The following is a 17,403-nucleotide window of genomic DNA, read 5'->3' as shown; positions in this document are numbered from 1 at the left end:
TTCGGCTGGTTGTATTTCTTCTTTGAGGAAGTTTCTGCTCATCTCTTCTCTCCAGTTTTTGATGAGGTTGGATTTCTTTTTTCTTGTAAAGTTCTACCAGTGCCTTATATAACTTGGAGATTGATCCTAAGTCAGATGAATGGTTTCCACTTGTCATTGGGCCATTTTATTTTTCTTAAATTTTTATTAGTGAAACACCATGAGGTACAGTTGTAGACTTACAAAGTTGTGTGCTTGGGTTTCAGTTATACAATGATCGAATACCCATCCCTCCACCAGTGCCCATACTCCAACACCACCAGTCCCAGTATCCCTCCCTCCCCCATCCCCCACAACCCACTCCACCTCTGTGGCAGGGCATTCCCTTTTGTTATCTTTCTCATTTTGAGTGCCGTGGTTTGCAAAAGAGCCATTGAATGGCAATCTTTTTCGGTCTATAGTCTACTCTCATCACGCATTTTCAGTGGGCCAATTTTGTATTCTGGTCATTGTTTCTTTTGCAGTTCAGAAGCTTCTAAATGTATGTATGTATGCATGTATGTATTTAGCTTTTTGGGTCACACGTGGCGATGCTCAGGGGCTACTCCTGGCTCTGCGTGCAGGGATTACTCCTAGCAGTTCTCGGGGAAATATATAGGATGCTGCGGATCAAAGTCCGGTCAGCCATATGCAAGGAAAGCAGCCTATCCCTCCGCTCTGGCCCTAAGGTTCTGAATTTCATGTAGTCCCAATTGTTTCTCTTGATTTGTTTGGTGTGGCCAGTGGTCTTGCCTCATTGAGGATGCCGCTAACTTCAATATAACGGAGATTTCTGCTAATCTTTTCCTCTATATACCTTATGGATTCAGGTCTGATATCCAGGTCTTTAATTCCTATTGATTTTATTTTGTGCACGGCATTAGAAATGGGTGAGTTCATATTTTGACAGTGACTGCCAGCTTTTCCAGTACCACGAGTTTTAGAAGGTTTTCCTTGCTCCGCTTTATGTAACATAGAGTTTAAACATCAGGAAATGAGCGTTTATATAAGTTTATATGAGTGTTTACAAAATAACATTTTATTGTTATCCTATAACTATGAATAATTAGCCCACTATATATTTCCTGTGTGTATGCATACAGCAGGTAGGTTGACATATATATTTAGCACATACTGATAGAGATACGCAGAGATGTGTTACTTGAAGGCTTTAGTCTTCTCTCTGTAGAGAGAAACAACGGTCCTCAGACTCACATGAAATATAAGAGGCACTAGAGAGAGAGTATAGCACGGATGGAGGGTGCTCGCCTGTTCCAGTCTCACATCATACACGGCCCCCTGGCACTGCCAGGAGTGATACCTGAGCACAGAGCCAAGAGTCAGTCCTCAGAAGGGCCCATAATAAAAATAACATAAAAAATAAGTGCCATATTGCTTAGACTTTGTTGCTGTCTTCACCCATGCTAAACACATCACATTGTCACAAACAGTGTTTGAGCTGGAGAGGGCAGGGTGTCACTCACTCAAGGGATTGGGTCATTGTAGCTTTGGACCATGGCTGGACTTGACAGAGACACTTTGCTTGTTGCAAAACACCCACACCGTCATCCTTCCCTACTAGAAAAAGGTACAACGGCAAGACACACTGAAGTTTGTTATCCGCAAAGGGAAATAGGGTCAACTTGTATTCTTCAACGGGAGGGACCCCAACACGGATGCAAACAAAAACTCCCAGCCGCGTGCGGTGCGCCCCTCAGCAACATCTCAGGCCTGGATTCCCTGGCTGGCCGCCAGCTCCCCCGATGAGCCCCGAGTGTCCACTGAAGCCCGTTCCCATAAGGCCTCACCCACGCCCCGACCCCCCAGAGGGTGGGGAGCCCGGGGAGGCTCAACTCTGCGGGCCCCCACGTCCAGGCACCTCGTGGCCGTGCCCAAGCCCACCCGCCCTCCGCTCTGTGCTCCCGACGGTCCCATGTACGCACATGGTGGGGGGTGCGGGGAGGTTCCACCACGCAGAATCCCCGAGCCCCGAGTCCTAGGTCACGCGCCACGTCACTAAGAGTATGCCGGAAGGAACACTGGTTCCTAGGGACATGCCGCACCTGCACCCTCCAGCCTGGACGCTAGTTGCCAAAACAGGACTTGAATTCCTCCTACAGACCAGGCCCAGCTTGGTGCCCTGCGCCTGCGGCTGCCCGCTGGCTCTTGCTCCGCAGGCCCGCACCTACCCACAGCTTGATCACCCCCTTTCTGACCCCTCCGCCCACGGTGATTGCCCCCACCTCTGAGGGGGTGGCAGAGACCTGCTGCAGCGGGAATGGGGACCCCAGGATACAAAAAGGGGACCAGGGCTCAGGGAAATGGGATGAACCAGAGGGAGGCAGGCCCAAGGGGGGCGTGGCAGCCCAGAAGAGGGGGCGTGGCAGCCCCAGGACAGAATGAGGTGGACCCTAAACCATATCAGGACCCAGAGAGATCACAGAGGGTCCCGTGAAATTCCCTCTATGCTGCGGTCCCCTGAATATCTCCGGGGGCAGTGGCCGGTACTGCCCAAACCCTGCCCAAAATCCTAAGAGGGAATCCAAGGGACCCGACTTCAAGGACTCCCGTCTTAAACATGCCTATCCGTTGGGCGCACCCTGCACTGCTCGAAGGATGCAAAGAGTGCGCAGAGGCGGCCGCAGAGCGTGAGGGCACAAAGTTCCTAGTGGGAAGTGGAAGGCCCAGCACGTGCAGGACCAACGGGTCGAAGCCTGACCCGGTACCAGGTGTGTGGGGCTCCCGGGGAAGATTCCAATTCAGTGGGACCCCTCGCCTGGGCGCTCTGTGCACGAGCCCAAGCCCACACGCCCTCTGCTCTGTGCGCCCGACCGTACCATGCGCGCACATGGCAGGGGGGGCATGGGGAGGTTCCACTGCGCGGGACCCCCGTACCCGGAGTTCTGAGGCCACGCCCTACATCACTAAGGGTATCCAGGAAGGAACGCTGGTTCCTAGGGACGCGCCGCACTGGCACACTCCCACTGGGACGCTAGTCTTGGACGCTAGTCGGCAACACGGGACGGGACGTGAATTCCTCCGTCAGACCAGACGCAGCTTGGTTCCCAGCACCTGGGGCTGCCCGCTGACTGTTCCGCGACAGACCCGCACCTGTCCGCAGCTCGATCACCCCCTTTGAGACCCTTCCACCCACGGTGAGTGCCCAAGGGGGGGACAGAGACCTGGGGCTGCGGGGATGGGGGAGCAGGGGTCAGGGAAATGGGGCCAGCCTGAGGGAGGGAGGCCCCAGGGGAGGGGGTGTGGTAGCCCCTGGACAGAAGGAGGGAAGCCAAGGGAGGAGGGTGGGGAGCCACAAGGGAGGAGGGTGGGAAGCCCCTAGAAAAATGATGGGAATTGCCAGACAGAATGGGGAACAGTGAGGGAGGAAGTTGAGAGTCCCCAGGGAGGAGGGTGAGAGACCAGAGGGAAGACTCCAAGGAGTCCCTAGGGAGGAGAGTGGGAGTCTCGAATGAGAAAGGAGGGAAACCCTAGGGTAGGTAGGTGGGATTCCAGAGGGGAGAGTCCAAGGAGCCCCTAGGAAGGAGGGTGAGAGTTCGAGGGAGGAGGATGTGGAGCCCCTAGGAAGCAGGGCAGGAGTCCAGAGGGAAGACGCCAAGGAGTCTCTAGGGAGGAGGGTGGGAGTCCAAGAGGGGGGTAGAGAAGCCCCTATGGAGGAGGGTGGGAGTCTCCAGGGAGGAGGGTGGGAAATCCCAAGGGAGGAAGGTGGGAGTCCAGAGGGAGGAGTCCAGGGAGCCCGTAGGGAGGAGGATGGGAGTCCCCAGATAGGAGGTGTCTTCTGGGCTGACAGCACTAGACTTGCATGACCCGAACTCGCTTCCGGGCTCCAGAGATGGGCCCCCAGACCCACCAGGAGGGACCCCTGAGGAAGACCTGGAGTCAGCCCTGGGCACCATGGGGCGTGGCCCCAAAGTTGACCAAACAATAAAATGGTTTTTGTGTGACCCCTGGGGACCCCAAAGGTGCAGAAAGGGCCCCAATGGCAGGGAGGGGGTGTGCGTCTCTGGGCTGCCAGGGTCTGAGTGTGGCCTGTGATCTGCAGAGCCCTGACCCGGGATGACGCGGAGACCGTGCGACATGTGGTTCTACCAGGACCTGGGGACGCCGCGACCAGCCCAGGCGCCATGCACACGGGGCTACGGTGGGCCCAGCTCTGTGGGGCATCCTCAGCCCCACGCCCCTTATCCCTACAATCCAGGGCCTTATGTCCACGGCCCGCCGACTTACTACCCATGGCCGGGGCCCAGTGGCCAGCCCACAGGGGCCTATGGACATGGCTACTATGACCAGCGGGCTCGCCGCCAGGGTCCCCAGTTAGTACCCTCTGACCAGCATGGATGGCCCGTTCGAAAGGAGGAAGACTGGTGTGAGGCTGTGGTCTACTGTCCACGGAAAGCCCCCTGCTTCCAGAGGGGCACGCATCACTGTCAGGCCCTGCTAGGCCACAAGACCCCTCATGGCCGGGTGGTGACCCCCGCCCCAGCCCAGAAGGGGGCCCCAGTGCCCCAGAAGGAGGCCCCTCCGCCTCCGCTCCCGGTGGCAGTGCCCGCCCCAGCTGCACCCGCAGTCATAGGGTGGCCACAAGCCCCTGACGATGGCCAGGTTGTGTCCACCAAGGACACACAGGCCTGTCTCAGTGACGTGGAATCAATGGAAGTTGTGTCCTGCGGGAGCAGCATTCAGTCCATGGATGCGGAATCCCAAGGGGAACCACTCAGCGACATGGAGGTGGATCCACCCAGTGTCCCCATGACCCAGCCACACGCTGCGATGGCCGCACCCCAGGGCCAGGCGACCCACGTCCAGGCCGCAGGGATAACACAGCAGCGCTCGAAGAGGAAGAGAAACAACCGTGCGAAGCTACAAGGCCCACAAAGTAAGAGACACCAGCCGGGCGCTGGACCGGGCCCCAATGTCACCCAGGGCGCCCCTGTGACTGTGCCTGCCATGCAGCTCCCTTCGGCGCCGAAGCCCCTGCCCCCCAATGTTCCGGGACCAAGTGGCACCCAAGGTGCCCCTGCACGCATGCCAGCCTTCCGATTTGCACCTCCGCGGCAGCTCGGGCCTCCCAACGTGCCGGGGCTAAGTGGTCCCCAGGGCGGACCAGTGTTCCACTTTGCACCCCCGAGGCAGCTTGTGCCTCCCAAGGCACCAGGGCCACGCGGTACCCAGGGGCCACCTGTGCCTGCACCCGCCACCCAGATCCCACAGGTGTCGCACCCTGTGCCCCGCTATGTGCCCGCACCCCAGCAGGGCTTGAAAAGTGCTGCCACCCAGCAGGGCGGGTACCAGCGGCCACTTGTGGCTCCTGCTACTCTGAAGCCTAGGCCCGCAGTCCAGCAGGGCTCAGCCAGTGGTGCCACCCGGCTGATGTGGTACCAGCAGCCACTTGTGGCGGCCCCCAACCAGGTCCCACCAGCATGGCATCCTGTGCCCCCCCATGTGCCCGCACCCCCACAGGGCTCGAAAAGGAGTGCCACCCAACACGCACAACACCAGCAGGCACTTATCAATCATGCCAACCAGGTCCCACCTGCGTGGCACCGTGTGCCCCCTCGCGTGACCCAGCAGGGCTCGAGCGCCAGTGTCACCCAGCTGGTGTGGCACCAGCGGTCACTTGTTGCCCCCTATGGGCAGCAGCGTCAGGGTGCCCCAGCCCGGAAGCTTAGGCGATAGGGGTCCCACAACTCAGGGGCTGCGGTCCTATGGGGCCCTTATGGCCGGAGGCCTCACGGTCAGACACCCCCACTCAGACACCCTGGGGCCCCCCTGTCTGAAAGGTTTCTCAGCACCTCCCATTACCATCCATATTATTCCACAAATGACTTGGATCAACTGCTCTGTATGAGTCACACGATATAATCTGTTCTTTACCTTAGAATATATGATAGCATATTTTTTTCTCTAAAATAAAGTTGTTGCAACGTGTGTGGAGCCTGCACTGTGCTTTTCTCTCCGAGCAGGTGAGCGGGCATCGCCCCGTCGGGGTGAGGAAGGGCAAGGAGGAGCCGGTTGCTCTGCAGTGCTCCCCATTCTGAGCGCTGAGAAGCTCAGCGCGTCTCCCTGCTCCTCCATGCTGAGGGTACTTGCCCCTTGGTGGTAGCCTCAGCTCTACTCAGCCCCGTCCCAGGCCAGGCTCCTCCCCCATCTTAAGCACCACTGTGCTCTCCAGCCAAGCAGCAGAATGGCTGAGGACCAGGGGGAGAGACGGGGCGGGGGCTTGGTGGAGGCACCCGCATAGCAGAGACAGCCCTGGGCTCACTCCCCGTGAGCCCCAAATCCAAACACCTCCAACACTGGGATTGAGACATCGGGGGCGAGGCCAGAGACTGAGGATAGTGGGCGGGCATTGGTCTGGCACAAGGCCCACCCATGTTCCACCCCGTACCTGCCCCCAGCCCCCAGGAGTAACTCCCGAGAGAACAGTCAGAGGTGACCTTGAGCAACACCTGGGCTGGTGCCAAACTTGAAAGTACTTCGATCAACTCCTAGGGGAGGGGGTGGGAGGGATCAATAGCTCTGTTAAAGCCTCTAGGCCGCAGGCAGCAGACCCCAGGGCCGCCCGCCTCTCCCCGAGGACTGCACAGATTTTTGCTCACCGTCAGCAGCCCCCACTGCAGGGGCCGGGCTGACTGGGACCCGGGAGCCGGATTCGGCGTGAAGAAATCAAACCCAGGGGCTGGGAGGGACTCAAGGGGGTGACTGAGCACGGCACAGCCACGGCTCATCCTGACCCTGACGGAACCTGAGCGACACCTGCGGACGGGACACTTGCCTCCTCCTGAAGCGGCCGGCTCCTCTGGGACAAGTGGAAGGTGGGCCATGGTCCTGCCCTCCGGGAGCCGGGCAGAGACACGGCTCTGAGGTGGGGTCACACAGGAAGGGGCATGGGCTCAGACGTGGGCTCACACAATTAGGGACACGGGGGCTCTGAGGTGGGCTCACACAGGGAGGGCTATAGCGCTCTGAGGAAGGGTCACACAGGGACGACACGGGGCTCTGAGGAAGGGTCACACAGGGAAATACAGGGAACTCTGAGGAGTCAAACAAGTAGGGACATGGTGCTCTGACATACAGTCACAGGGAAGGGATTGGGGCTCTGAGGAGAGCTCACACAAGTAGGTTCTCGGACCTCTGGGGGGGTGTCACAGGGTTCTAGGGAGGGGTCACAAAATTAGGTGTACGCACCTCTGAGATTGGGTCACACAGGGGTAACGGGATGGACAGGAGGCTCCGAGGAAGGGTAACACATGGAGGTACACATGCCTCTTAAGAGGTGTCACATAAGTAGGTACATGGCACTCTGAACCTACTTATGACCACTCCTCATAAGAGTGGTCATAAAGGGATACAAAGCTGAGGATCACAAAGGGATGGTCACGGGGGGACACAAAGGGACACAAAGGAGGGACACAAAGGGACACAAAGGAGGGACACAAAGTAGAGGGTCACAAGCAGATGGTCACGGGCTGTCACAGGGTAGGGCCACAGGGCTCTTACGTGGGTCACACAAGTAGGGTCCAGCACTCAGAGGAGAGGTCACAGAGGGAGAGACAAGGGGTTCTGAGAACAGGTCGCATAAGTAGAAATACGGGGCTCTGAGGTGTGGTGACAGGGGAGGGACACAGAGCTCTGAAATATGGTCACAGAGGACAAACCTGGGCTTCTGGGGAGGGGTCACACAAGGACGGTCACGGAGTCTGAGAAGAGGTCACATGGGCAAGGACACAGGCTCTGAGAAGGTGTCACACAGGCAGGGACATGAGACTCTGAGAAAGAGGGACACGGGGCTTTCAACAGGGGTCAAACGGGCAGGGACAGGGGTTCGGAGGTGAGGTCACACAAGTATGGGCACGGGTCTCTGAAGAGGGGGCACATAGGGAGGGACATGGGATCTGAAGTGGGGGTCACACAAGCAGGGACACAGGGCTCTAAGATGGAATCACCCGGCAAGGAAGACAAATGGGTGGGGGGGGGGTCACATGATGTGTACATGGGGCTCTGAGGTTGGAGGGTTTATGAGTAGAGTAAGAGGCTCTCAGTTGAAGTCACACAATCAGGGACTCGGGGCTCTGAGCAAGGGTCACACAAGCAGGAAGAGAGGGCTCTGGGGACAGGTCACAGGGCCAGGGCCAGGGTTTCTGAGGAAGGATCACACTAGCAGGGTTATCCGACTCAGTGTGGGTCAGTTGTCAGGGAAACAGGTAGCCTCACAGAACAGATCCATCGGACATTTGTGGGTCAGACAAGCAGGAATGTGATTCTCTGAAGTAGGGACCCTCAAGCAGGGTCCATGGCTCTGAAGTGTAGTCGCACATGAAGGGTCATGGGAATCTGAGGTGTGGTCACACAGGCAGGGACACGGGCTTTTGAGATGGGCTCAAGTTTGGAGGGACACAGGGCTCTGAGGAAGGTTCACACACACTGGAACATAGGGCTCTGAGTTTGGATCACATGGTTGGGGACTCATGATCTGTGGAGGGGGCACACAGGTAAGAACAAGGGTCTCTGAGGGGTGGTCACATGTGTGGGACATAGGCCACTGACATCAGCTCTGACACAGAGATCTAAGTTGAGATCACACAGGCAGGGACACAGAACACAGGGGAGGTTACATGTCTAGGATGTGGGACTCTAAGTGGGGGGTCACACGAGCAGGGACATGCGCTCTGATTACGGGCAAAGATCAGGGTACATAGTTCTGAGGTAGGGTCTCTTATGTAGAGTCATGGGAATCTGAGGTCACATGGGCAGGGACACAGGGCTCTGAGGTCAGTCAAAGTAGTGGAGACATGGAACTCTCGCTGAGGAGGGGTCCCAGAAGCAAGGCTCTGAGGGGTGGCGACACAAGCTGGGACAGGGCTCTGAGGAGATGTCACACAAGCAGGGACATGGGACACTACAGTGGATCACACGGGCAGGGGCAAATGACTCAGGTGGGCCACATGGCAGGAATATGTGCACTGAGGTGTATTCGCAGAACAGGGACCTCAAAGACAAGCAGGGGCGTGGTACTCTAAAGTGGGGATAAACAAGCAGGGTACACGGCTCTGAGGTGAGGTGACACAAGCAGGGACATATAACTCTGAGGTGAGGTCATAAAAGCAGGGACATGGGATGCTCAGTTGTGATTTCACAGGCAAGGCTGTGGGGATCAGAGGTGGCATTGACTGGATCTGAGGTGGATGATCACACTAGTAACAACATGAGGGTTGTGTTCCGATCACACAGGTATGGATCCAAGGCTCTGATATGGGGACACAACTGCAAGATACGAGGCTCTGAGGTGGGAGGTCACACGAACAGTGAAAAGGGTCTCTGAGGTAGGATCACATGGGCAGGATCACTGGACTCTGTGGTGAGGTCACACAAACAGAGATAAGAAGGTCTGAAGTGGGGTCACACAAGCAGGGTCATGGGGATCTGAAGTGTGTCACAAAAGGTCATGCTCAAAGGTCCTTGTGGAGGTCACAGAGGCAAAACCATGGGGTCTGAGGGGTTGTGACAAGGGTAAGGGCACGGGTTTTTGAGGTAAGGTCAGGTAAGGGGCAGCAAGGACTAAGGTGGGTCACATCAAAGGTAGAGTACAAACCTGTGTCACACAGGAAAAGTCTCTGAAGTCGCGGTCACAAAGTCAGGTACGAGGACTCTGAGTTGCCTGTGGGGAGAGGCCTATGGTGAGACCAGTTTCTTTTCTGAGATCATGCTGGAATGCAGGGACATGCACACTGAGTTGAGGTCACGAAGTGGAGACCGGGGGCTCTGGGTCAAATTAGTGATGGTCTTACATAGGGTGAGCAGGGCCATGACAAGAAGCTCTGATGTGGGGTTAAAAGAACAGGGGCATGCTTCTGTTGGCTGTCACCCAAGACAGGACGGCAGATTCTGAGCTAGGGAAGCACGCAGAGGCCTGGGTTCGGTCACAGTAACACACACAGGACAGGGTCACACAAGTGGGACAAGGGTTCGTGAGGTGGGGCACACTGACAGACATGCGTCCCTGGGAGGGTCAGACCAGCAGCGATAGGGACTGGCAGGGCTCACCCACGCAGGAATAAGGGCTTTTTGAGAAAGAGTTCAGGATTGGGGTGTGTGCATGTATGCACGTATGCACAAAGGAAAGAGTTCAGGATATTTGCGGGATTGCATAGTGCAGCGCCCAGGGAGGTTTGTTTCTGTGTATGTACAATGGAAAGAGTTCAGGATTGGTGTGTGTGTGTGTGTGTATGTGTGTGTGTGTGTGTTTGCACGCGCGCACAATGGAAAGCCTTCAGGATTGTCCCAGGATGGAAGTTTGCAGGATTGCATGGTGAAGTGCCCTAGGGGCAGTGTGTGTGTTTGTGTGTGTGTTTGTATGTGCAGGTAAACACAATGGAAAGAGTTCAGGATTTGCTGCAGATGGGCAGTTTGCAGGGTTGCATGGTGCAGCACTGTATCTACAAAGATTATGTAGATACAGCCTCACCCTGGCCAGGCCTGGGGGTCAGGGGCCTCTGTTTCAAATCTGCTAAAGCATTAACGTTTCTATCAAGACAGTAATATCAAGCTTTAGGACTGCTGCCCCCAATGACCCCTGTGCTGTTGGCAAACTGGGATGCATTCCTTTGGGATCTTCGGGAATTCGGATCTCTGCAGGTGTTACTTGTTTTGGCATCTGGAATTCTGATCTCAGCAGATGTTATTTTTCTCTACCCTCTCTCCAACCCCCCCCCCCAGAGTTCCATAAAAATCTAGGGAAAATAATAAAATAAGAACGGGGAGTGGGGGCAAGTACCTTGGGCCTTATTCGTGTTTCTGGTCAAGGAATAAAGATTATAAAAATTGGCAGCAATATAGCCATAGCAGATGCATCCTCAGGGGTCAGTTACGGGTCTGTTGTAGCTTTGTGTCTCTCGTGACACTATTGGGTCCAGGTGAGAGAGGAGAAAGAAAATGTTCCCTGCAAAGGTGTGTGTGTGTGTGTGTGTGTGTGTGTGTGTATGTGTGTATGTGTGTGGAAGGGGCAAGGAGTTGGTAGCTGGGGGCTTCCCAGAGAGTCTTAGTTATTAATTGGGCAGCCTGGGGATGACATTCCCCTGGGGATGACATTCCCCTGGGGATGACACTCCCGTGGGCATGACAGCTTGTAGCAAAAGATATCAGTTTCAGAAACGTGCCTATGTGTCTCTGTTTATATAAGTGAGTGCTCTGTGTGTGTGTTGTCTGTGAATATGTCTTATTTTTGTGTGTCTAACTATATGTCTGTGCATATGGGTGTACTGTCGATGTGAGCAGTCTGTGTCGCTGAATGAATGTATATCTGTGTATAAATATCTGTGTGTATCTGCATGTGTCTGTGTGTCCATATAAATATCTGTGTCTGTGTTCCTTTGTGTACGTCTGTAGGTCTTTGTACGTGTGTGTCTGTGTAAATGTCAGTGTGTGTGCCTATGTTTCTATGGTTTCTATGGTTAGCTCTGTCTGTGTGTCAGTGTATAAGTCTGTGTGTATATTTGTGTGTGTCAGAGTCCGTGTGTATATATGTCTGATGTCTATGCTAATGTGTCTGTGTGTGCATGTAGGTGTGCTGTGTGTATGATTGTTTCTCTGTGTATAAATGTATGTGTGTCTGTGTATACGTTTGTGCATATATCTGTGTCTTGTGTTTACACCATGTGTGTCTGTGTATATATCGGCATGTCTCTGTATGTGTGCATGTGTGTCTGAGTCTGTGTATTTGTCTGTTCTATGTGTGTCTAAATTTGTAAATGTGTATTTCTGTGTTTACATTTGTGTGTCTCTGCATGTGGGTGTTTATGCATTTGTTTTGTGTGTCTGTGTTGGTATACATTCGTTTATAAGGCGTGCATGGTGTATGTGTCTAGTTGATAGTGTCTGTGTTTCTATGTATATATCTGTGTGTCTCTGTATATGACTGTTTGTATAAGTGTCTGTGTCTATATGTGTTTGTATCTATCTGAGTGTATAGCACAGCGGGTAGGGCATTTGCCTTGCACGCTGCCGACCCAGGGTCGATTCCTTCGCCCCTCTTGGAGACCCCAGCAAGCTACCGAGAGCATCTCACCCACACGGCAAAGCCAGGCAAGCTGCCCATGACATATTCGGTATGCCAAAGACAGTAACAACAGGTCTCACAATGGAGGTGTTACTGGTGCCCGCTCAAGCAAATCGATGAACAATGGGAGGAGAGTGCAGTGGCTGTGTGTGTGTACATGTGTGTCTCTCTGCATGTGTGGATATGCATCTGTGTGTGTCTGAATGTGCTATTGATGTCTGTGTTTCATGATTGGGCACATGTGTATCTGTATCTATATGTGTGTTTGTGTGTACATGGGTGTGAGTCTGTGTATATGTCTGTGTTGGGTGTGAATATGTGTCTGTTATAAGTCTGAGTTTGCCTATGTCTGTGTGCACATATTTGTGTCTGTGTGTATATGTGTCTGTGTGTGTTGGTGTAACTGTATGTGCGTGTTTTTGTGTCTGTATTTTTGTGTGTCTCTCTGTGTGCATGTGTTTGTGTATATTCTGTGTATACATGTCTGTGTTCACATGTGTGTGCCGCTGAATATGTATTGTATCAGTGTGTCTATGATGTACTTGTGCATATGCCTCTGTGTGTCTGTGTGTGCGTGTATCTGCTTATATATCCATATGTCTGTGTGAGTCTCTGTGTATACAAGTGTGTATGTCTGTGTATATTTCTGTGTCTCTGTGTGCATGTATGTGTCTATGTATCTGTTTCTACGTCTATTTGTGTGTCTGCGTGTATCTCTGTATGTGTGTCTCTTTTGTGTGCATGTGCATTTGTTGTATGTCAGCATTATTGTGTGCATACAGTGTCTATGAGTTTCTGTATGTATCTGTGTCTCTCTTCACATATGCATCTGTGTATATGTCTGTGTGGGTGTCTGTATGTCTGTGCATGAGTGTATGTCTGTGAATACGTGTCTCATTGGGTGTGGGACTGTACAGCTGTGTGTGTGTGCACACATGGGTGTGTTTCTGTGTGTAAGTCTGTATGTGAATCATGTGTCTCTGTGTGTCTATCTATATGTCTATGGGTTCATGTGTCTCTGCTCCTATGTGTCTGTGTATGTTTGTGTCTCTGTACGTCAGTGTGCACATACGTCCACATATGTCTGTGTTATATATCTGTTTCTCTGTGTCTGTGTCTATGTCTCTCTGTATATGCGCATGTGTGTGAGTTTATGTAGACATCTTTGTTGTGTCTGTGCGTGTGTGGGTGTGTCTGTGTGTGACTGTGAATGTGTATATGCTTGTGCCTGTGTATCTCTGTGTGTCTCCGTGAATGTGTCTATGTTGTGCCAGTGTATGTCTGTGTGTATTTGTGTGTGTGCGTATCTGCGTTGTGTATATACTATGTGTGACTGTGTGCATTTGTCTATCTGTGTGTGTCTGTTTATGTCTGTGTATGTCTAGGTGAGCATGTGTGTGTGCACTGTGTGTGTTTCTATATATGTCTGTATTGTTTCTCTGTGCTCATGTATTTTACGTGGAAGTCTGTGTCTCTGGACGTGTGTGGGGAATGTTTTTCTGTGCATATGTCTGTGTGACTACCTGTTTGTGTGTCTGTGTACATAAGTGTATGAGACTGTGTGTGTGTCTGTGTGCACTTGTGTATTTGTAACTTTGAATCTCTAGAAGTATGTGTGTTGATGTGTGTGTCTGAGTGTCTGAGATTCTGTATTTATGTCGGTGTAAGTGTATGTACGTGTCTGTGTGTGCATGTCTGTGTCTCTTTGTGTGCACGCATGCTCCGGGTGTGTCTGAGGATGTCGGTGTCTCTGTGTGTGAGCGTGCCTGTATGTGACTGTGTCTGTGTCTATAACCGATTGTGTCTACCTTATGTCTGTTCGTGTCTGTTTGGGCATAGGTTGTATGTCTGTGTATACATTTATGTGTGTCTATGTGTGATTGTGTCTGCACGTGTTATGTATATATTATGTGTCTCTTTGTATCTGTGTACATGTTTGATTGTGTTGTGTGTCTGTTTATGTCACTGTGTGTATATGTCTGTGTGTATATATGTCTTTATGCCTGTGTGCATGTGTATACGCCTGTTTGTGTCTTTGTGTTGCACTAGATGTGTCCTGTGTATGCTTGTGTATCTATCTCTGTGTATATTTGTGTGTATATGTGTGTCTATATGTGCATGTGTGAGCCTGTCTGTACATCTGTTTGCCTTCGTGTGCACAGGTAGATCAGAGTCTATATCTGTGTATGTATCTGTCTGCGTTTGTGTAAATCTCTGTTTGTGTATCTTCGTGTGTCTGTGTACATGTCTGAGTGTGTCTGTGTGTATATATGTATCTGTGTATATTTCTGTGTGCACATGTGTATATGTCGTTCAAGTCTGTCTGTGTGCATAGGGGTTTGTGACTGTTGTATCTCTGTGAATACAGTCCATGTCTCTATGTATGTGTGTTTGTGTATATATATTTAGTGTCTGTGTGTGCATGTGCGTGACTATCTGTGTATGTCTCTGTGTGTCTGTGTGTCTACCTATGTATGTGTCTTTGTATGTTTGCTGTCTGTGTGTTCTGGGCATATGTCTATGTGCATGATATGTGCATGTCTGAGTGTATGTTTGCCTGTGTTCGTATGTTTACTATATGTGTATGTCTATATGCGTCTCTCCATATGCCAGTGTACCTCTGTGTGTGCACCTGTGTTTGTGTGTTTCTCAGTGTGTGCATGTATTTCTGTGTGTATGTGTGTCTCTGCATGTCTTTGTATGTCTCCATTTATGTGTATGTGATTTGTGTCTGTGCATATATCTGTGTGTATCTCTGTGCATCACTGTGTATACGTCTATGTGTCTCTGTATATGTATTTGTGTGGCAGTGTGTGCGTGTGTGTGTTGCTATTTGTGTGTATATGTGTCTGTGCATGTCGTCGCCTGTCTCCATTTATGTGTATGTGATTTGTGTCTGTGCATATATCTGTGTGTATCTCTGTGCGTCAGTGTGTATACGTCTATGTGTTTAAGTGTCTGTGTTTACGTGTCTGTTTGCATTTATCTGTGTGTCTCTGTGTATACGATTCTGTCTCTATGTGCATGTGTGTATGCCTGTGTGTGCCAATAATCTGTGTGTCTGTGTGCGCACGTGTGTTGACACATGTGTCCGCGTATATTTATATGTCTCTGGGTATGTATGCACATGCAAGTGTATTTGTGTGCATGTGTGTCTGTACGTTTATGTGTGTATGTGTGTTTGTATATCTGTGTGTATAAGTATGTCTATATGTCTGTGTGTCTCTATATATGTCCGTTTGTATCTCCACGTCTTTGTTTGTATACGTGTCTGTGCATATTTTTGTGTATCTCTATATGTCTGTGTCTGTGTACTTGCTTGTGGGTGTTTGTCTATGTCTGTTATATATGTGTGCATGTGTCTGTGCACACGTGTGTCTGTGTGCCTGCATGTGAACAGTGTTTGAGTCTGTGCATATGTCTGTGTGTCTGTATTTGCATTTGTATATATGTCCATGTGTGTCTGTGTGTGCATCTGTATATCTGTGTTTGTGCATGTGTCTGTTTTGGCTTGTGGATGAGTGTCTGTATGTTTGTGTATGTCTGTGTCTGTATTTTCATTCTTGTGTATGTCTCCCTCTCTGTGTCTGCCTATGAGTGTCTTTAATTATGTCTGTGTGTACGTCTCTGTGTATGTGTAAATGTCTCCGTGTCTGTATGTCTGTGTGTCTGTGTTTATCTGAGTATATGTCTTTATGTCTATGTAGGTGCATATGTGTGCCTGTGTGTCTGTGTATACATATGTTTGTGTGTCTGTGTGTGTGCAAGTGAGACTCAGTCTGTTTCTATGTGTGTAAGTGTGCTATTTGGGTATGCCTACATCTGTGTTCATGTGTGTGTCTGTGTCTCTGTGTGTATGCACGTGCATGTGCCTGTGTATATGATTGTGTGTCGGTATGTGTCAGTATTTGTGGGCATATGTGTTCATGTTTCTGCGTGTGTGGGTTTTTGTGTATACATCTGTGTCGATATATCTCTGTGTGCATGTGGATCTGTGTGTGTATATTTTTTCCTGTGACTGTGTGCATGTGTTTGTTTATATCTTTGTGTGCGTGTGTCTAGGTCTATGTGTTTGCATATGTGTACGTCTGTGTATATACCTGTGTGTAGCAATCTGTGTCTGTGAATATGCCAGTGTGCGTGTCTGTGTCTGCATGTGACAGTGTGTTGGGATACAGGTCTGTATGTGCCTGTGTGTCTATCTTTATGCTATGTTTGTCTTAATATCTGTGTTTACGTCCGTGCACCTGTGCATATGTACATGAGTTTTTGTGTGCTTGTGTATATGCATGTGTGTCTTTGTTTCTGTGTATATATTTGTGTGTACATTGTGTCCCCTGTGTCGACATTTCTCCGTGTGCCCGTGTATATGTTTGTGTGTACATTGTGTATTCTATGTGAACATTTCTCTGTGTGTCTGTGCCTATGTGTGTGTTCAAGAGTGTGCATGTTTCTCTGTATAAGTCTGCATGTGTGGTATTGGTTGTGTGTTTGTGCATGTCTACTTTTGTCCAGGTGTGCAGGTGTGTGTCTGTGCGTCTGTCTATGATCATGTATGTGTCTGTGGATATGTGTGTTTCTTTGTCTATGTCTGTGTGTCTCTGTGTTTAGGTGTGTGTCTGTGTCTGTACATGTCTGGGTAAGTGTGTGTATCCTGAACTGTGCGTCTGTGTATATGTGTGTATATGTGTGTCTGCATGTGCATTTGTGTGTCTGTATGTCTGTTCTGTGTATACATGCATATCTTTCTGTCCGTGTATGCATGTTTGTGTGTCTTTGTATATATCTCTGTCAGAGTGTGCCTGTGTACATGTCTGTTGTGTATGTTTCTTCCAAATATGTGTCTTTCTCTCTGCTCTGTGAATCTATGTGCACGTGTGTGTATCTGTGTCTATGTTTGTGTTAGTATGTTGTGTGTGCATTGGGTACGAGTCTCTGTATATATCTGTATCTCTGTGTTTCTTAGTGTATGTCTAGGTCTCTGTCTGTGCTGTGTATATGTCTCTGAGTGTGCCTGACTGTCTTTGTGTATATCTTTGTGTGTGCATAAAAATATGTGCATGTGTGCTTCTCTGTGTATATCTATACGTCACTGTGTCTGTGTCTGCATGTGTGTGTGTCTGAATATGTCTGTGTGCCCTTGTGTGTATGTTTATATGTATCTGTGTGTATGCATGTGTGTCTGTGCATGTCAGTGTGTGCACATTTCAACAAGTATATGTCTATGTGCTTATGTAAATACGTGTATATTTGTGTGTACATGTGTGCACTTCTCTGTTGTGTATGTGTCTGGGTGTATACGTCTCTGCATC

Source organism: Sorex fumeus, unplaced genomic scaffold (assembly GCF_029834395.1).
Source record: "Sorex fumeus unplaced genomic scaffold, SorFum_2.1 ptg000250l, whole genome shotgun sequence".
Taxonomy (NCBI): Eukaryota; Metazoa; Chordata; class Mammalia; order Eulipotyphla; family Soricidae; genus Sorex; species Sorex fumeus.
Note: the sequence above shows the minus strand (reverse complement) of the source record.